The sequence below is a fragment of the Erythrolamprus reginae genome, chromosome 1, assembly GCF_031021105.1.
Source record: "Erythrolamprus reginae isolate rEryReg1 chromosome 1, rEryReg1.hap1, whole genome shotgun sequence".
Lineage (NCBI taxonomy): Eukaryota > Metazoa > Chordata > Lepidosauria > Squamata > Dipsadidae > Erythrolamprus > Erythrolamprus reginae.
In genome coordinates this window covers 125,388,137-125,409,712 of record NC_091950.1, presented here as the reverse complement: position 1 = coordinate 125,409,712, position 21,576 = coordinate 125,388,137, and the positions used below count along the sequence as shown (strand labels likewise).

Here is a 21,576-nt window from a genome sequence, read left to right as displayed (position 1 = left end):
AATACTGTGTTCAGTTCTGGAGACCTCACCTACAAAAAGATATTGACAAAATTGAACGGGTCCAAAGACGGGCTACAAGAATGGTGGAAGGTCTTAAGCATAAAACGTATCAAGAAAGACTTAATGAACTCAATCTGTATAGTCTGGAGGACAGAAGGAAAAGGGGGGACATGATCGAAACATTTAAATATATTAAAGGGTTAAATAAGGTCCAGGAGGGAAGTGTTTTTAATAGGAAAGTGAACACAAGAACAAGGGGACACAATCTGAAGTTAGTTGGGGGAAAGATCAAAAGCAACATGAGAAAATATTATTTTACTGAAAGAGTAGTAGATCCTTGGAACAAACTTCCAGCAGACGTGGTAGATAAATCCACAGTAACTGAATTTAAACATGCCTGGGATAAACACATATCCATCCTAAGATAATATACAGAAAATAGTATAAGGGCAGACTAGATGGACCGGGAGGTCTTTTTCTGCCGTCAGACTTCTATGTTTCTATGTTTCTAAGTCTTAAAGTTACCAAGTTTGAAGACCTCTGGCACTGATGATCCAGTTTCCTTGAAATGTTCTTAAAAGGAACTTCTCCACATTGGACACAATGGTTGAAGTGGGGTCTGACACAATACAATAAAATAGAACAAGCTTTTGCTGGAATATAGCACTATAATGTTGTTGCAGCCTAAAACTACTTTTATCTTGTTTGACAACCACACTGTTCTGCTTGCTTATATTTAGTTTGCAACAAACTGTTGCAAATAATAAGTGATTGTTGCAATATTTATTGCCAGATATAACTCTTTCTATACTTGTGCATATAATGTTTATTTTCTAAATAAAAAACTTTGCACTTTTCTCAATTAAACCTAATTAAATCTATTATTCTCAGCCCTTTTTACTACTAAGATCAGTCTGAATTTTATATCTTCTAAACTAGGACTGTCAAACGCATCACACACTGGCCAGGCTCACGCCCAGTTTAGCAACGGGAAAAAAAGTCTCGATATATCACATGACATTGCCATGACAGTGTGAATTTGATACCCCTATTCTAGAGTATTAGCTATTTTATATAATTTTGGGCCATCTGCAAATTTGATAAATATTCATCCTTTAGTACAGGTCATTAATAAAAATAGTGAGTCATGTTTTTAAAATATTGAGTAACCCAAATCTACAAATTCAGTCAATATTGAATCAAAATATTGAATCCATCAATGTAAAGATCTCCTTTTTAATGGTGATAAATACACCAAAGATGAAGTAGATATAAATAGGCTCAGGCACCAACTGTAGATATGTGATATTTCTCAGTTTTGGGGCTAATGTGGTGCAAATAGGTGGAAATGTCCCCAGGTATGTATCTTGTAATTGCCTGCCTGGATTCTTACAATTGATGTTTTGCAGTGTTTCTATAATTAATACCAATATAATATATGACATAATATATTTTTACTCAATAACATTTTATTGACTAATATTTTTGTCCTAACCCTTTTAAATATAAACAAACAACAAATAAATTTTGGGAAGCAATTAGGAATTCATTGATAAGAAAGAAGGGTCAATACCACAACATTCTGTGGTATTACATATGTGATACCACAGATCAGTCTGAATTTTATATCTTCTAAACCAGGACTGGATTCCCAGGAGAGAGGAGCAGGATTGCAAAAGGCCAATAGACTGAAGTTTAGATAGTTTAGTTGGAAGAAAGTGAATCAAGATAGATCTTATCTGGAGTGATACAATGATTGCTTTAGTTTGGAAAGATTTTTGCATATAGGTGAGAAACAATAAAGGAATTTGTGTGTCTTTCTTGGTTTCTGGAACTTACAATATAACCCTATTGCAAAGCAAGTATTTTTATGATTTCATTAAAGTTGGGTAAAGTCTGCATGAAATCCAATGAAACGCTTTATTCAAACTTTGTTGATTCATGATCAGAGGGAGAAGGGCTTGCAATTTTAGAGGGAATTGAATTTATCTTCATTGTAGTTATGTGTTGTGTGGGTGTCTGTTGGCTCATGTACTTGTTGGCTCACATACATGTTGTTAGCCATCCTGAGTCTGCGGAGAAGGGTGGTATAGAAATCTAAGTAATAAACAAATAAAATAAATAAATACTACCCTAGCCTGAAAAAAGATGCTCTGTTTTCTGCCATTCACTTTTAAAACAGAGATGTATGAGTATGATAACATCAGGCATTTACTTAGCCTTGAAGTCTAAATTAGTGTTTTAAAAGTAAAATCAAAACTTTGAGGTGGAATAGTAAATCCAGCATGGTCTGCAATTATAACTTTGCTACACATTTTCCCCACTTTTCCAAGACTCTGTTAGAACAACTGTTAAAGATCTTCCCCATAGATGTTAAGTCAGTTTGCTGCATATAATCGTTTTATGCTCTGCTCACCCCCTCTCCCCCCAACCCTGGAATTGTATTTGCATGTCTGTGTCTCTCTCTTTTGAACTTCTCACACAGTATAGGTGGCTGTTTCTTGCCTTTTATATAAGGAAGATGACACGAACGCTCAAAAGGGAAGAGAATGCAAGTGTTTGCCCTCCACAATGCCCCCTTTTTCTAAGTTGGTAAAAGGATCTCCTGTTTTGCTTCCAGGGGAGCTGCATGTTCCAATTCACAGCTGTGGGGGTAAGGATCTGCCGGGATGGCCACCAGTGAATGGTGGAGGAGAGTTAAATTCCCTTTTTAGAAAAATAAAATAAAATAAAACGTCAAGACTAAAGGCAAGTGCCTACTTCTCAGCCTGGCATTCCCCCCCCCCTCTGTTAAAAAGGCTTGTCTAAAATGTCTACAGATGGCAAAAGAGTTCACATTTTAAATATCAGAAAAACATGTTTGATTTTGAGATAACCTCTTGGAAATAAACATCTTATATCTCTGCAGCCCAACATCTCTGTCAGTGATTCAAAGTATTCATTTTGTCACAATTCTTTTCGAAGAAGTAGTGTTGCTAAGCCTTTAATTTAATTGTCATAAAATGTTGCCCTAAAGAAGAATAAAAATGGATTTTTTTTTACTATTTCATACAGATAAGCTTATAACTGTTTAATATTGCTTTAACTATAGTTTGTATAGACCACATACATTCAAACCCTATGTAATTTTTTTGTACTGCAGGGCAAACAGCTATACCATGCACGAGCATTTGCTATAAATGTGATAATGATCCTTTACGACTTTCCTATTTTATACAAAGTGTTTAAAAGGGAGAAGATGCAAGGGAGAACCACGAACGTGGAATGAGCTGCTACCATGGTTTCATTATTAACTGGCTAGTACAAACCGAAAGCTTCTCGGATTTCCAGGAATTTTTATAGGTTGTTACTTGGTCAAATCATATTCTGTGTAGAAGGGGAAACAAACTAAAAATATGACACAGAATTCTTTTTAACCACTTCTACTGTTGTTGTTTATTTATAAATAAATTAGGAATCAAGTTGACAGAATATTAATGTATGGATGCGTTTAACAGATATGAGACCTTGATTTTAACTAACAGCTGCCTAAATAACTGCCAAATAGCAGAAAGAGAGAGAGAGAGAACTGAGTATCTGGTACATAGCCAACTTAAAAAAAAAACAAAAACAAAACACTTTCTGGCTATGATTTCAGGAAGAACCAAAGCTGCTGTTCAGGAAAGTATTGCTGTTTATAAAAAATTCCCCTATCCCATTAAGTATCTTTACATATGATAAAAGGATAGTTATGTAAAGTTTAATAATGCTCATCCAGATACACTATTTGTTTTAATTTATTAGGTTCATTTGCAGAGACCTAGCATTCACTCTGTAATAACTGGAAATCATAGTTTATTGTATTCTTTGGAAGCTAGAATTCATAAACCAAGGGGGGAAAAACTTGATTTGTAGCCTTGTTTGTCAAAAGTATAGGAAGTAATGATAATACACTAGCTAAATTATTGCTGGTTCATTTACTGCCCACGTAAGCCAATTCGAAGTAGAAGCTGTGTGCATTAGCACATACTTCATTCACCAAAAGTCAGATTTTTCTAGGTTGGCCCTTACATGGTGAAATTACAACACCCACCCACCCACCCACCCACTCCAATTGTAAGAGATTGTCCACAGGCTCGGTTTCCAGTTGGTTGAAGGGCTGTGTGTTGCTTGCTAGAGAAACGTGGGTAGGTGGCTTGCTTAGAATGAAAAAAAACATTTGTTCAAGCTGCAGTGAAAAATGTTTCACCGAGTGAGGGTTGACAATGAGCCTTGCTATGTCAATAAGGGCCAGCCTGAAATAAACATTGTGTTCAACTTGCCTTGTTATATTGAAGATGCTCAAATGTTCATTTGCATCTAATGATGCATTGCTACAATTACATCTGATCAGCATGACAAAGTACATCCATTAATTTATACTTAATTTGACAAAAGATGCAGGCTGTTTAGGTGGCTGTCATTTGAAGCTTATGTATTATGATCACCTTTGCCATGTTCAGGGTTTGCTGCTTCTCCTGTAGTGTTGTATCGAATACCTGCCTAGCTGAGTGTTCCCAGTGACTTGCCTGAAAATAAAATATACACACAGACGCAAGTACCATTGTGGAAGAAACGTGGTATACTCTGTAATACACAAATACTAAAGAGGAAAAGAAAGTACAGTACTTCATTTTTTATAGCAGAAAGAAAGTCTGCAATAAAATAATTATTGGATTAATAAATCAGCTATCGTATTAGTTTATATTGGTCAGGAAATCCTCCCCCTCTTGTTTTGGCTAGCTTCCCTTTTGCTACCTAAAAAGAGTTATTGGGGTATCAAGAGTACCATTGTTGAATACCTGACTGGAATGAATGTTTGCTTAATCAATACATCTCTTTCAAAACTGTACTTTTTTTGTAGTACTATATGTGAAAAAAAAGTGAAAACAATCAGCTGCCATCGGTCTAAAAATCTTTATGGAAGTATAAATGTGAGCATTATTAATTTGATTGTTGTATAGTGTTACCTTCTCATAAACAACATGACCATTGTTCTAAAAATGAAGAAGAAAGTGCTGCGTAAATATCTACAATTTGTATTCAGGCCAGTTGGCTTAGTGTATCACTAATAGAACTGATATAATATCTGTCTGCAGTTTCTTATAGCAGTTGAGCCTTTTCCTGGAACATTTGAGTCTAGGAAAAGACAGATGATACTTGGATATCCATGTATTTTTAAAAATCTTTTTGCCTTTGAATCCAAAGCCAGCCCAGTCATTAATGGCACTTGGAATAGAATATTGATTACACCATACTTAAAAAGAATACACATCCTGAATTCCACATACTTTATGGCCAGTCCTTGGTATTCCATTTATTGGATAAGACAAAGCATGTATAGTATCTTGGCTGAACGTGGTTTAAGATAAGGAGGCTTATCTAGATCCATCTCAAGTTTGTTGCGGACCTAGTTTTGGGAAACAGATTGTGTGGATGGTTGATTTCTGCCAGGAACTGGACATATTGCATATCCCTATTAGGTTTGGTACATTTTTTGTACATTGACAATGTATCAGACTGGATCACTTGTTTGAAAATGGATTTGGAAGTATTTTTAGTTCTTGAAAAAAATATTTCAGAATGTTATTGTTTGTAATAGCCATTTAAACTCAGGTTTCCATCTTATTCTCCTGTCTGTCTGTCTGTCTTTCTATCGGTCTTTCTATCCGTTCATCCATCCATCCATTATATTTGGTTTTTAAAGTTGAGAGATACCATAATATTGATTATCACAATGCTATTATTTTATATAAAAATAAGGAGTTAAATTCTAAATCCCAGCCCATCTAATACAGATGATGGAATAATGTATATTAAGGACAACAACAACAACAACAACAACAACAATAATAACAATAATAAAAATCAATTCAGACAAAGATAATCCTAACCAGTTAATAAAAACAGATAATTAAAAAAATAGTCATGTGCTAAATGGGACTGTTAAAACCTCAGGCTCACAGTTTCTGGATTCTAGTGTAATTCTAGATTCAGCCTGAAAACAGTCTAGTTTTGATAATGGCCAGAAGTATGTTGAGTCAGTATCTATTGCTTCTGGAAATGTAAAATTTTCAAAATATTGATTAGATTTCACAACAAACCTTTTAGTTTGCATACACCCCCAATTATTGCTTTATCTTTGCAGTTTATGGCAGTGAGCTAGTTTTCCAAGCATATATGTGCATGCTTATTTGCATTACACTTTATTTGGAATCAGTGCCCATGCAACAGAAATTTCAATCGCTCTAGGTTTATGTGGAAGTCTAGTACTCCTCAATTATAATAATATCCTCATAAAGATGATACCCAAAGAATTCCTCTTTGCCCTGTCTGTATGACAACAACTTACCAAAGCATGCAAATAATTTGTTGTACATGGTATCCATTAGCTGTCATGTTTACGGGTATAATTTGACTCTAAACATATGACAAAGTTACTCCTCTTTCAGAAACCTCCGTTTTTCAAAGTTTAGTGCAATGAGTTCTTCTGCTTTTTAAAGTGTCCTAGTTCTCATGTTTTTTGGCCTGTGGTGCAACTGATTTTAGTTGTCAGTTTAAAAAGCACACTGTAGTCTTTCCCCAGGCCTTTCACCTTGTCTGCCTGAATTATGTCTCCCAAGAGGAGTCTTTGAAAAGCTGCCTGCTACCCTCTCAGGTGTCTTTTGTCATAATTTTTATTATTATAGTCCATTGGCCATGTTTCACTAGTTATTTTTAGACAACAAACCAAACGCCTTCCTGTGTTCCATAGGCTGTTATCTATAGGCTTTGAGGTTTTCAACAAGATTTTGTGTGAACCACCGTGTATCATTTCAGTTTATTTTCTTTAAGAAAAGGCAGGCATTTTTACTTTAGAAGACCAAATTAGAACAATAAATCCAACAATAATGGATTAAAGAGAATGGGGGAGCAGAGGGAGAAATGAAGAATTAAGGAACAGTAATTAGGGATTTAGCATCCTCTAAAATGATAGTCCTAGAGATTAGTAGAAGAGTTTAATGAATTACAAAGTAGGTTCAAAATCTAGTTAGAAGAAAAAAAATACAGTTGCAGATAATTTTCTAAGATTATAAATCTTAACTTTTAAAATGGGTGGGTTCCAAATTTTACTACCTGTCTGTGAGTGTGGCTTAATTTTATGGGAGTGGCTTGACAGTCATTTGACCAGATGGGAGTGGCTTGATGGTCATGTGACTGGGTAGGAGTCGGGTTTGGGTTCTGAATCTTTTACTAATGGTTCTGTGAATGTGGCTTATTTTGTGGGCGTGGCTTTATGGTCATGTGACTGGGTGGGTGTGGCTAAATGGTCACAATCCTAGTTCCCCCTATGAGGATTCTTGCATCTGAACATTTTAAAATCCCCCAAAAGATTAAAGAAAACCAGAATCCATATAGCTCTGAACCCTTAAGGCAAACCAAATGCAAGTTGTCCTCACTTAATGGTTGGTTGCTTAGCAACAGTTCAAATTTATGACTGACCTTCTCAGAGCTACTTGACCTTTTTTTTGAGTTTTGACAGACATTTGCATGCACACACGCACATTTATGACCAATTACAACATCCCACAAAGTCACATGACTGAGGTTTTCTGGTTTTTTTGCCAGAATATACCAGAGTGATCCGACAGAAAACACACACACACACAATATGTGTGTAACATATTTTTGCTGATAATGAAAATGAAGGGAAACTAGTATAGATCTATTTCAAGCTCTTTAGTTCTGATTAACTAATCATACCCTTAATGGGATTTGATAAATATGAAAAAAACTGTGACATCACAGATATATTGGTTGCATGCATAGCCTACAGGAAGAAATGTGTGCAGCTCTAGACATACTGGTTTGCAATTATTGTTGTGATTTAATTGATCTTAGGCACGTAGTTGTAGGCATAATTGCAGTTTTGTATCTGATTTGTTCAATGTGATACTACATCGTTTTAGACTAGAAAATAAATTCAAATTTCCTTGAGCTAATACCTAAAACTATCAATCAATCAAGTTACCACATAACTAGTGATTTCAAATCCTCTACTTGGAGTAGTAACATCAAGCTGCTCATTGCAACGAATTTTACTCCTGGTTGTTTAAGTGTATCACAACAGTTCAAGTTAAACATAACCCACCCACCCTCTCTCTCTCTCTCTCTCTCTCTCACACACACACACACACACACACACACACACACAAAGGTTAATGCAAATAACCCAAAAGTTATTACACAGCTTGGCTTTCTTTTTTCTATTTGTGGTACAGATACAAATTTGTTCCTATCTTGACTGATTTAGCTGAGTTTCAGACAGAGACTGAGCATCCAAACTGGGACAGTGAACAGAATTTTGGCTGTGAAATTAATCTCCAAAGATTATTACTGTAAATCCTTTTCCTAAAGGGTAGCCTACATACTGTAAAAGACCGACACTTTATGTAGTTTAACAATCTGGCGTTTCTTTATGCGAAATCCATTTCAGTTCTTGTTCTTTTTTTCCATAGCATTATGAGCCTTGAATTTGTGTAACTGTTTTGCTACTGTTTGTACTTTGCCACGCTACTAACTGCTTTTTATGCCAGCCTGATCCTACCAGGCTGCTATGTTGAACTCTTAAATTACTGCTACTGTGCTATGTACACTAATGTAATATATGGATATTCGATAAAAACCGCAGGACACTAAGTACTATGCTTAGGCAGGAGCTCATTGTTCTAATGCTGAATGGATACAGATATTGGCTGGAAGGCTTTTTATCCAGTGAAGGTTAAGCAACACAGTTAATTTACTATCTAAACAATTCTAAGTTTAAAGCCAATGTTCATGTTGCATGTGGGAGACTGGCCCCATATTTTTTTACTTATTTGCTAAAACGACTGTGGTGTGTGTTTCAACATTTGACTTTTATTAAATCAAAATGTGCTTTTCAAATGCTAGCTTAGGCTCGTGGGTATTGAGTTACACACAGGAGGCATTCGTTCACATTACACAGTGTCCTTAAAATATTCTGTCTTATGACCCATTCTTGTAATTCCTCTAGTGCTGATCTACTACTAAATTCATTGAAAGGTTTATGAGTAGATGCTTTGATGATTTGGACATTCTAGATTTTGTTTCTCATGAAACTCCAGAAGTGTGATATCTCAGCTTCTTTTCCACATCACAGTGCAGCTACCAACTGAGTAAACATACAGTTTTGATTCAGAACAGATCAAAGGTGGATGCTGATTTGTTTAATAGCTATCCCAGTGAGAAATGATTTGCATGTCTGAATGAATAAATCCAGCTAAGGCTATAGCTGGAACTTGGCCGAAGATCTACTGTAGTTTTGGTAGACAATCAGCTGCAGGTCACCACTGACTGAGCATCAACTAAACATGTGTGAAAATGACTTCATATTTATAGTGCCGCCTCAATCTGAAATCCATCATTTTGTAGTAGCATTCAAGCCTCTGTGGTATAGTGCCATTTACATTTATATGTATGGTCTTCCCAAACTGAATATGGCACCTCCAGTGTAAATTTACTCATTCTATTTTGTACAATTTAATTAAAGCTTCCTGCTATGCATAGTTGGTCTTATTCGTACCTCTTATTTAAAAAGGCAAGTTTCACCTCTGTTCAGTAACATTAATCAGTTTTCTCCAGTCTATTAATTTTACTTTAGAAAGATCTGTGTGATTCTCTATGTGTCGCTGAACCACAGTTCTTAGTATTCCTACCTACGGATCTGTCAACATTTGGTCCACATATGTTAAAGATTATTGATACAGATTAGATGGATCTCTAACTTTGTATGTATACAGGCAATGTAAAAATATAGACAGAGGTGTTATGTCTATATTTTGCATTTTTAAATACAGAAAAGGGAAATGAAGGCATATTCTTTCTCAGTCCCATTCAAATATTTTGTGAAGCTCCTGAGGTTTCATTCATTCAATATCATGGGGTTCAGCATCATCACTAGCCAATTATACCTCCCTACCATATACCAAGGGAAGTGATGCTGTTCTGATCCTACTTAACTTCCTAGAGGCAATAAGGTCTGGATAGGGAGAATCGGGCTAGGATTAAACCATAGCAAGACAGAAGGATTATGGATTTTTGGCTCCTTGGGATCAGGAGAATTGTTCTCTTTGACTTAGTTCCTCCTGGAATGTGGCAGCTGTATAGGTGGGACTAATTCATCTTGTGCACCATTTGTGCCCATTCCTGTCTTGGAAGGCCTTGCTCATGTCACTCATATTAATCACTTCCAATTGATTTACTACCAACACTCTATATGGGGCTGCCCTTGAAGACCATTTGGAGGCTGCAATTAGTGTAATTTAATTGCTGGGTACTCTGTGGTTTGCCATGATATACCATTCTGTAAGCTGCATTGACTTCCAGTTACTTTTTGAGTGCATGTCAAAGTCTGGTTATCATAATTAAAGGCTACATGACACAGGACTAGGCTATTCTCAGGATTGTTTCTTCCTGAGATTATGTCTGATTAGGTCAGAACATTAGGTGTACATGCTCCAGGTCCCTTCCCCTAATTGTTGTCAACTGATGGGATCTTGGAGGTGCGCCTTCTCTGTAATCACCTGCCTGGAATAGCCCCCACCCACCCAAGATTCAAGGAGGGATCTCTTCTTTTTTAACTTTTCTGAAGATCATGAAGACCTGGCTTTCCCCCCGCCAACCATTGGAGCCTTCCCTGGATCCAGCGAATTAAAAAACGATCATCCAGTCTCCAACCTTCCCTTTTTAGGAAAGATTGTTGAGAAAGTAGTGGTGCTCCAGCTCCTGTGGTTGTTGGATGAAGCTGATTTTCTGGACCCTTATCAGTCAGGATTCAAGCCTGGTTACAGCACTGAATCTGCTTTGGTCATGCTGATGAATGATCTCTGGTTAGCCCAAGAAAGGGGGACACTCCTCTATCTTGGTGCCCCTTGACCTCTCAGCAGCTGTTGATACCATTGACTATGATATACTTCTGCCACAACTGGAGGGATTGAGAGTGGGAGGCATCATTTTGCAGGGGTCCTCTCCCCCCTTCTATTTAACATCTAAACAAAACTGCTGGGTGAGACTCTGAAACTGCTGATGACACTCAACTTTACATCTCCACCCCTTGTCAATTCAGTGAAGCAATGGACATGATGTGCCGGTGCCTGGAGGCTGTGAGGGTCTGGATGGGAGTTAACAGGCTCAAACTCAACCCTGACAAGACTGAGCGTCTGTGGTCATTGCCTCCCAAGGACTGTTCCATCTGTCCATCCTTGACTTTGGGGGGGGGGAGATATTAACCCTCTCAGAGTGGGTCCTCCTAGATCCGCAGCTGAGATTAGAACAACACCTCTCAGCTGTGGCTAGGGGGGCCTTTGCACAATTTCACCTAGTGCACCAGTTACGGCCCTACCTGGATAAGGAGTCTATTCTCACAGTCACTCATGCCGTTATCACCTTGCAGCTCCATTATTGCAATGCGTTCTACATGAGGCTACCCTTGAAAAGCGTTCGGAGACTACAGTTAGTCCAGAAGGCAGCCGCATGAGCTGTTGTGGGTGTACCTAGATACACCCACATTACTCCAACACCCCTCGAGCTGCACTGGCTTCCAATTGGTCTTTGGACACAGTTCAAGGTGTTGGTTATCACTTATAAATTCCTAGATGGCATTGGGCCAGACTATTTACCATGTATCTCCCAGCAATTGACTAGAGCCAACAGGGTCGGCCTTCTCCAGGTCCTGTCAATAAAACAATGCTGAATGGCAGGGCCATGTGGGAGGGCCTTCTCTGTAGTGGCTTCAGCTCTGTGGAATCAACTACCCCCAGAGACTCATACCATCCCCACTCTCCTAGCCTTCCAGAAGGCTGTGGAAATATGGCTCTGCTAGCAAGCCTGGGGCTGTTGAGTAAGACCAACTAGCTCCCGCCAAGAAGAATGAATGTTTGGTGAATGATTGTTTTACTTCTGGGGTTTTAACTGTGTTATATTGCTATTGTTATATTATATTCTTTTTATGACTGTACGCCACTCAGAGTCTGCAACGAGTTGGGCGGCTTATAAATGTAATTAATAATTAAATTAATTAAATTGGATGAAGGTGGGGATTGAGTCAGAGGGGTAATAGTTTGGTCTTGTGTCTGTTGCTTTTATTCCTGTTTTATTGATTGTGGTGAGCTGTCAAGGATCAACCGAGTGGCTGGGTAACCATATAAGTTCAATCAGTCAATCAGCAAGCAAGAAAGCATAAGAAGAAAAGCTAAATTGTAGTATTGATTGTTTTTTTAAATATTAATGGGTTTTAATTCTAGTTTTTATTAACATTGGATTTGTATTACTGTTCATTTTATTATTGTTGTGAGCCGTCCCGAGTCCTCGGAGAGAGGCGGCATACAAATCTAATAAATTATTATTATTGTTGTTGTTGTTGTTGTTATTGTTGTTGTTGTTGTTGTTGTAGTAGGAGACCTCACCTACAAAAAGATATTGACAAAATTGAACGGGTCCAAAGATGGGCTACAAGAATGGTGGAAGGTCTTAAGCATAAAACGTATCAGGAAAGACTTAATGAACTCAATCTGTATAGTCTGGAGGACAGAAGGAAAAGGGGGGACATGATCGAAACATTGAAATATGTTAAAGGGTTAAAAAAGGTTCAGGAGGGAAGTGTTTTTAATAGGAAAGTGAACACAAGAACAAGGGGACACAATCTGAAGTTAGTTGGGGGAAAGATCAAAAGCAATGTGAGAAAATATTATTTCACTGAAAGAGTAGTAGATCCTTGGAACAAACTTCCAGCAGATGTGGTTGGTAAATCCACAGTAACTGAATTTAAACATGCCTGGGATAAACATATATCCATCCTAAGATAAAATACAGGAAATAGTATAAGGGCAGACTAGAAAGACCATGAAGTCTTTTTCTGCCGTCAGTCTTTTATGTTTCTATTATTATATAGTCAACTTACAACTTATTGGGGATGGCACTTGTATACACCTACTGTATATTTGTCCTTCAAAATAGTAATAGCAATAGCACTTATACTTATAAGCCCTCTCTAAGCAGTTTACAAAGTCAGCATATTGCCCCTAAAAATTGGGGTCCTCATTTTACTAGCCTTGGAAGGATGGAAGGCTGAGTCAACCTTGAGCTGGTGAGGATTGAACTACTGGCAGTCAGAATAATTAGCCTTCAATACTGCATTCTAACCACTACGCCATCATAACTACTCCTTGAGACTAAAATACTTTACATTATTATTATTATTATTATTATTATTATTATTATTATTATTATTAATTAAATTTGTATGCCGCCCCTCTCCGAGGACTCGAAGCAGCTCACAACAAAACACAATGTCACAAATCCAATATATTAAAAACACATTAAAAACCCATTATTAAAACCATACAACTCAGACATTAAAGATAAATAAGGCAATGGGTCCAGATGGCATCCACCCCAGAGTTCTTAAAGAACTCAGATCTGTCATTGCTACCCCCCTGACTGATTTGTTTAACCAATCCTTATTAACAGGAGAAGTTCCTGAGGATTGGAGAATGGCCAGTGTTGTGCCTATCCACAAGAAGGGCAGTAGAGAAGAAGCTGGTAACTACAGGCCAGTTAGCTTGACATCAGTGGTAGTTAAAATGATGGAGACTCTACTCAAAAAGAGGATAAATCAGCACCTAAAAAACAATAACTTATTGGACCCAAATCAGCATGGCTTTACTGAAGGCAAATCATGTCAGACTAATCTCATTGATTTCTTTGACTATGTCACAAAGGTGTTGGATGAAGGTGGTGCCGTGGATATTGCCTACCTGGACTTCAGCAAAGCCTTTGATACGGTTCCACATAAAGAGCTGATAGATAAATTAGTGAAGATTGGACTTAATCCCTGGATAGTTCAATGGATTTGCAGCTGGCTGAAGCATAGACATCAGAGAGTTATTGTTAACGGCGAGTATTCTGAACAGAGTCAGGTTACAAGCGGTGTGCCACAAGGGTCTGTTCTGGGTCCTATTCTTTTTAATATGTTTGTGAGTGACGTAGGGGAAGGTTTGGTAGGGAAGGTTTGCCTATTTGCCGATGACTCTAAAGTGTGCAATAGGGTTGATATTCCTGGAGGCGTCTTTAAATTTGGTAAATGATTTAGCTTTACTAGATAAATGGTCAAAGCAATGGAAACTGCAGTTTAATGTTTCCAAATGTAAAATAATGCACTTGGGGAAAAGGAATCCTCAATCTGAGTATTGTATTGGCAGTTCTGTGTTAGCAAATACTACAGAAGAAAAGGATTTAGGGGTAGTGATTTCTGACAGTCTCAAAATGGGTGAACAGTGCAGTCAGGCGGTAGGGAAAGCAAGTAGGATGCTTGGCTGCATAACTAGAGGTATAACAAGCAGGAAGAGGGAGATTATGATCCCGCTATATAGAATGCTGGTGAGACCACATTTGGAATACTGTGTTCAGTTCTGGAGACCTCACCTACAAAAAGATATTGACAAAATTGAACAGGTCCAAAGACGGGCTACAAGAATGGTGGAAGGTCTTAAGCATAAAACGTATCAGGAAAGACTTAATGAATTCAATCTGTATAGTCTGGAGGACAGAAGGAAAAGGGGGGACATGATCGAAACATTTAAATATATTAAAGGGTTAAATAAGGTCCAGGAGGGAAGTGTTTTTAAAAGGAAAGTGAACACAAGAACAAGGGGACACAATCTGAAGTTAGTTGGGGGAAAGATCAAAAGGAACATGAGAAAATATTATTTTACTGAAAGAGTAGTAGATCCTTGGAACAAACTTCCAGCAGACGTGGTAGATAAATCCACAGTAACTGAATTTAAACATGCCTGGGATAAACATATATCCATCCTAAGATAAAATACAGAAAATAGTATAAGGGCAGACTAGATGGACCAGGAGGTCTTTTTCTGCCGTCAGACTTCTATGTTTCTATGTTTCTATGACAGACCATACACAATTCTACCATAGCCTTAGTGTAGCCTAGGGGCAACTCAGTTACCCCACGCCTGGCGACATAGGTGGGTTTTGAATAGCTTTGCAACTATACTACTGGATCCAGATGAAATGATACTTTTCTGGTTATGGAGACAAAAAGCCTGTTCTCATTTTGACTAGAAATTTTAAATTCCCATCTGTCTTGGAAGGATGGTATAGCAGAAATTCACTCTTATGCTACTGCATAGATACACTGATACATACTTTTAAGTGGTAATGGCACTAATAGAAAAGTTATATTAAAATCACCCTTCTTACTTTTTCCTCTTCAATCAAGACTTTTGAATTCCTTAATTATTATTTTAGAGGCTGTGTAATTTTAAATAAGGATTTTAATTTTTTTTTTTTAAATGTTAACTGCTCAGGATTTTGGGAAAGTGAGGTTGGGCTACAAAAATAAATACAACCCTTTAATTTATTTACATAGACATGAGCCTTGTTCAATTCAGTGAATGTGATTAGAAATTTCGAGAATTATATTATTGATTCCTTGAATGTGTTTTGTTTTTTGCCTTGTTGTTCGATATTAATTCTGTCATTGGGTTGGTTTTCTGCTATATATCAAATCTCATAATAATAACCCCTGGATTGATATATGTATTTCTTTATGTGTAAAATGATGTAGGGGAGACCCCAGCTTGGATAATTCATTATATGACTTGAAAAAGAGGTTTATTACTTTGTTCAGCAGTGCGGTCACCTGGCCGTGGTCATTAGTGTTTTAGTCGTTTTTCCTTCACAACAATGCACAACATGCTAATTAGAGGGTTCTGAAAGCTAAGCAACCTGTTTTAAAATCAGACATTTTAATTTGCAGCTTTAATGGCTATATTATAATAATGGGCTTTGAAAACTAAAAAGGGCACTTCTCATGTTCCAGTAGCGAGGCCCAATATAACAGAGGATGACAAAATTAAAAACCTCATAATATGACCTTTGCTTAGGATAAAAGGCTGTTTCATAACAATTCCCTTTTGTTCTTTGTTTAAGCCATTACTCCAAAAGGAGACTCCGATTAATCTAAGTAAATGCATCATTACAGTTCTAATCCATGTCCTTCTGTCAGTGTCTGTTTTAATTAAATAAGAAACACTATCAGAAAGATATCATGCACAAAGCTGTGTTGGAGAAAGAGAGGTTCAGTTGATCAGGGTAAGATTAAAAAAGGCTTTGCTATTTTGTCTACTTGTATTGTCCCAGGAGCTACACTGTTGAAAATAAAGAGAGAACGACAATTCAACATGGCACTTCTTGTTATCACTATATTTTTGGTGAAATAATTCCTGTAGTGAAACTAATTATTTAGAGGAATTAACAAGAGAAAGTCTGAAAAAAATTGGTTTTTAATTCTTCCTATTTTTAGCTTTCCTAAATAATGCAAAATCTTTTGTTTTCTCCTTCAACGTCTGTCTTTTAAATCTGTTTTGTAAAATACAATTGACGGTTTTAAGTACTTAAATATATTTCAGATTAATGTTGAATCTGAAATGTTTGAGGAAATTTTGAGATGATTTTTAAAAAATCAATGAAGAATAATTTTTAATAAATCTTGTATAAAATTAATACATTTAATCTAATTAACATTGCTCTTCCTTAGTGTAGAGTTCTAATATCCTTATTTGAGTTTGTTGCTACAATCAGACCAAAATATTTAATGAAAAGAGAAAATATACAATGCTGAGCATAATTAATTTAGCCTAATGCAATGAAGATATGAAACAAAACAAGAATTGTATAAATCAAGATATCTTGTTTACAGTCTAATACATTAATATATTTTGTTTTTCAGATCACAAAAAGGTACTTGACTTTAAAGGAAATATGATTCTATGACCAAGAGCTTGTATACAATGAAAATAAGTATTTCTCCTATTAAAACATCAATCTTTCAAGGTATAAAAACAATGCTTTTCTAAAAAAGAGATAAAAGTTTAGCAGTCAAAAGTAAATGTCTTATGAAAATATCAGATGTTTGTTTCAAGGTAGTTCCACAATGCAGCTGTAATCTGATTATTCCTATTTGTTTTAACTTTGGACTTCCAACCCTTCAAATATTTGTCTATATACTTGTGTATACATATTGTGCGTGTGCCTGTTTGTATATGTATATATATAATCAATTTCTCATTATCCAAATTTATATATCCAGGGTCATAGGGTAATAAAATGATGTTTATTACTATATTGTTAGTATATATAATATATATATCAACGCATGATAATTACCTACTTTAAACTTTCTCAAGCTATCAAAGAAATTTCGGTGCTGACAACAATTGGCAATTGTTGTAGAATACTACTAATAAATTCCCTTTGGTTGCAAAATCTGTTGTTATAACCATTGCTTACTTGTGAGCAGCTTTGTCCCTCCTCTTTTGGGAGGGAGCAAAATCTGGGTTGCAGTTCAGTCAAATGCTTTTGTGACTAGTTAGTTACTGGAGTGGAAAGAACAAAGAATTATACATACAGAAAGAAAGACCACGAAGGACTATTTCTAATAAATGGTGGGCAATTTTTGCTTTATAAAAATTTATCCACTTAGAGATCACCAACGTCCAAGGAATTGCTTAAATAGAAATTATCTCAAAGCGCTCGGGTTGATTTCAAATGGTTTGAATTCAGTATCCAGAGCAATTTTCTTGATGTTAAAAAAAATTTAAACATGTATTTATGCTCAATACTCACACACAAACACACACACGCACACACACGTCTGTTTGTCCATCTGTCATCCATCCACTAGACAACATCAAGAGGTTATGAATGAAAGTTTCACTTGTATATTCTTGCTGCAGCATTGCATATTGTTAAAAAACATTTTTATGAGGATTTGGCACCTGCTGGCATGTTGGAAGATAAAGCATATGAGACCTTAACTAGACAGAGGGAGCTAGCAGAATTGTTGTCTGGTACAACAGCAGTGGTACATTCTCCTAAGGGAAAAGGAATCTCTGAATTCCTTTTATTTCTTCTTTCTAGTCCCCTGCTTTTTGTTTCTGTTATGTCTGCAGGAAATATTTGCCTTTTTTTTGAAGTGGGACAACACATATTGAAATGGAGAAAAAAAAAGTTCAGTTGTATTTTACATTACTTTTGATGATTAAATATTGTACCAGGAATGGTTGAATGTGTGCATTGTTTATTAACAAGAATGCTGAATTTTAAGTAATTATATGAATATTCAAGGTTGTATCTTGAATAAATCATGTTTTGTAATTCCCCAATTTCCTAATTAACTGAATGTGTCCAATAGAAATATACTCTTTATTAAGGGACTAGAAAGGCTAACGAAGTGTCCTCTTTCATTACAGTAGCCAGACGAGCAATGATATCTGGTGCAATGTAGCAATAGCCTTCTTCAAATAGTAGTACCCCTATGTCTGTGGTTTAAAAAAAAAGAATCTCAGGGGGTCATGAACAATCCTGGCAACCGCTTCTAAGGATTTCAATAAATAGGACTTTTTTAAAATCCAAAACAATTGCCTTTTATATTACTTTTAAACAAAACTACTAGTCCATCAAGAGTCTCAAAAGGAAAAACAATTCTGCAGAGTACTGGTATGGCAGAGCAGACCAATCATTATGGCACCCATTCTCTAGCCCTTTATTTTTCAAGTTCGCAACAATAGGTTGTTGATTCAATGGACAAGACCAGAACAATTAAGTTCTCTGTTTAGCAGCAGTGCAGCATTTTAATGCCCTCCTCTAATAATGGTCTCATTATTGTTATTCTAAGACTGGGCCTCAGGAGGAGGAATATTTGCTGGAGGTACGTCATTATTTTGCAAATTTCGATTAGCTCATCATGTTGTCTGTACTGTGAAAATCGTAGCTAATTAGAGCAGCCAGTTAGACTACCAGCTTCTGAGCTTATGAGTTAAAAGGTAGCATACTTGATAGGCCAGTGATGTGAAAAAGGTGGTTAAAAGGAGGATTAGAGCTGTTGCCTTAGTAACTCTAACTTCCATCTGTGAGGGAACAATGGACTTGTGTTTCTCCCCACCTTGGTGTAAAAATTGGTTTGTTTTGAAAGGCCAGGGCTCTTTATTTGACAATCTGGAATTCAGTCTGAGTGTAGTTTTAGTTCTTAGGAAAGACCATTGGGGATAGGCAGGGTGAAAGGTCATGGTGAGCTCAAGGACATGAAAGCCTGTTGTCTCATGTAACAATTGCAGATTGTTTTGTCTTATTATTTCTAGCCAACTTCTAAATCAGGTGATGGAACAAATACCTCCAGATTAGTCAGGTGAAACAGGGAAGAGAGATAATGTGCCTTTTGGAGCACAAAAGATAGCTATAGTTCATTCTTGTTAAACAAAGTTGCATTTATTTGTGTCCATAGTCTGGAAAAAAAACAAAAGATGAAGCTTGTTTACCAAGCCACAGTTCCTGTGCGATTTTGTACCCTACCGCCTCTGTAGGCCATCACATATAAAGAAAGCACTCCAAAGTGCTAGGAAATGTTATTTAAGCTTTCTTCCCATGAAGAAAAATCCCCCGGAGTATCAGTGATGCGATACTTAACAATAAATTTAGCAGCTGTGCTTTCTCACACATTATTGGCTTTTTTAGAAAGGTTTGCCTTCAAATCCGCAACGAATAATATTCACTACAATATGAAGGAGATTTGCTTCCAGACTTTACAACATTTTTGTCTGCAGCACCTCTGATGGAAACAATACAGCAAATAAGTTTAAAACCTGCTGTTACAAAGCCCCTCTACTCCCATGTAAAAGTATACATTCGCTACTTGTTTTGTGTGAAGGGGAGGTCAAGCCTCTTTGTGTGAGGTTTGATCTTGAGGAGATTTTTCTCTTTGTCTGTGGGGAACATAAAGGCACTTCAGGGCTGTTTAATAAAACAGCTCCAGCATGCTTTTTGCAGGGAAATTATTTTTGTTAAAGTGAAAAAGGCTGCAATCTTCTGGATTTTGCCCAGGGCTCCCTAAAACGAACTCACTGCTTTTTAAAAAAGGAGAGCAGGGCTGAACTTTCCATTACTCCTTTTCTCTAAACTTCGCATCTTAGTTGGCCAGAGCATCCTAATTCATTTCCTTCTTTTTCATCTCAACCAGTGCAAATTCATCCAGTATTTCTCAAACAAATCTAATTTTCAGCCTCTGAGACCTTCCACCTGCTGGAAATTTAAAAAGAGCCAAATATCTAGGATTTCTGCTGGATTTTCAAAGAGGTTGCTCAGCCTGCCCTCTCCCTCGCTGGGCCAACCCACTGGGTTTCCTCTTTGTTTCAGGCCTCCATGCCTTCCAGTATTGAAATCTAAAAATTTTCCCTACCGGTTTTGTGGGTGTGGCTTGGTGGCCATGTGACTGGGTGGGCATGGCTTGGTGGCCATGGTCATGTGACCAGGGGAATTCAAAAAATCAAGTTTCACACTTCACACACAAACAACACAAAGACCACACAACTGACTGCTACACAACTGACTCTCATACAATGCAGAAGCAGCTGGACTTCGCACAAAAAGCAACAAAGCAGGAAACTCACAGAGTCACAGTTCCAGCAAATAGGTAGTTTTAAAAAATGCTTTAAAATGTTTTTTTTTTATAAAAAGATTCCGATGATTACCCTTCTCAGCAGATTGTCAAACAGCTTTTTTTAAAAAAGCATTTTTAAATGCTTTAAAAACCAGGGAATAGGTAGTAAAAATGCTTCTAAAAAAGTTTTTAAAAACTTCATCAGCTGTGACATTCAGCTGTACTGCAAGATCGTGGAAAACTTTTGTTTTACTTTTTAAAAGCATTTTTACTACCGGTTCAGAAAACTCAAAATATTTGTTACCGGTAGTAAGTGTGTGTGTGTGTGTGTGTGTGTGTGTGTGTATATATATATATATATATATATATATATATATATATATATATATATATATATATATATATATGTCACGTGTTTTTTTGCTGAATTTGAAAATTAAGGGAGATTAGGATAGATCTATTTCAGCCTTATTTTGGCCTCATCAACTAGCCATACCCTCACTGGGACTTGAACCTGCAACCTTTGCCTTGTAAGGCAGAGAATTAACCTCTAGGCTAGAGTATCCAAACCCTTCAGCTCTGCATATATATGTACTCCATAGCTGAATGGTCCCATGTTCATCTAAGAAGAGTATACAGTATATCATAAATAAAAAAATAATTGTCCTGGCAAATGAACTTCAGTAATAAGTCAATCTTTCCTTGCCTAAGCACATAAATGGAATGACCATGGATATGCAAAAAATAAGTGGGAGTAGGAGCAGCTTCTGACTTCCTGCCAGCTTTCCCATTGATTCGCTTGTGAGAAGCAAGCATGGGTTATAGGAAATCATGCTCACATAACCCTGGGGGTGCTGCAGTGGTCACAAATTTGTGAATAAAACTGTTCTGAACATTGAAGAAATTTCAATTCCAGGGGAGTGAAGGGTCTCAGATTTTTAATGCATTTTTAAAAGTAGACAGTATTAGCAACTGATTCAAAAATTGTTGTAGTATAATGTATCCCTTGGTATAACCTGGGGAAGCTAACAGATACATACTGTACA

General features: G+C 36.7%; 1 protein-coding gene across 15 annotated transcripts in view; it reads left to right on the top strand.

Moving 5' to 3' along the window:
- SOX6 (SRY-box transcription factor 6) overlaps positions 1 to 21,576 on the top strand; it is a 546,353-nt gene that overhangs the window by 139,865 nt on the left and 384,912 nt on the right. For 10 of the 15 annotated variants that reach the window (XM_070764091.1, XM_070764122.1, XM_070764035.1 and 7 more), the window contains one exon: positions 16,826 to 16,929. The exons of 3 other annotated variants lie outside the window; for them this stretch is intronic. The gene's annotated coding sequence lies outside the window, so the exon portion shown is untranslated. Of the gene's footprint in view, positions 1 to 16,825; positions 16,930 to 20,534; positions 20,564 to 21,576 lie in introns of those variants that run through there. 2 more of the 15 variants (XM_070764026.1, XM_070764017.1) reach the window with 2 other exon arrangements.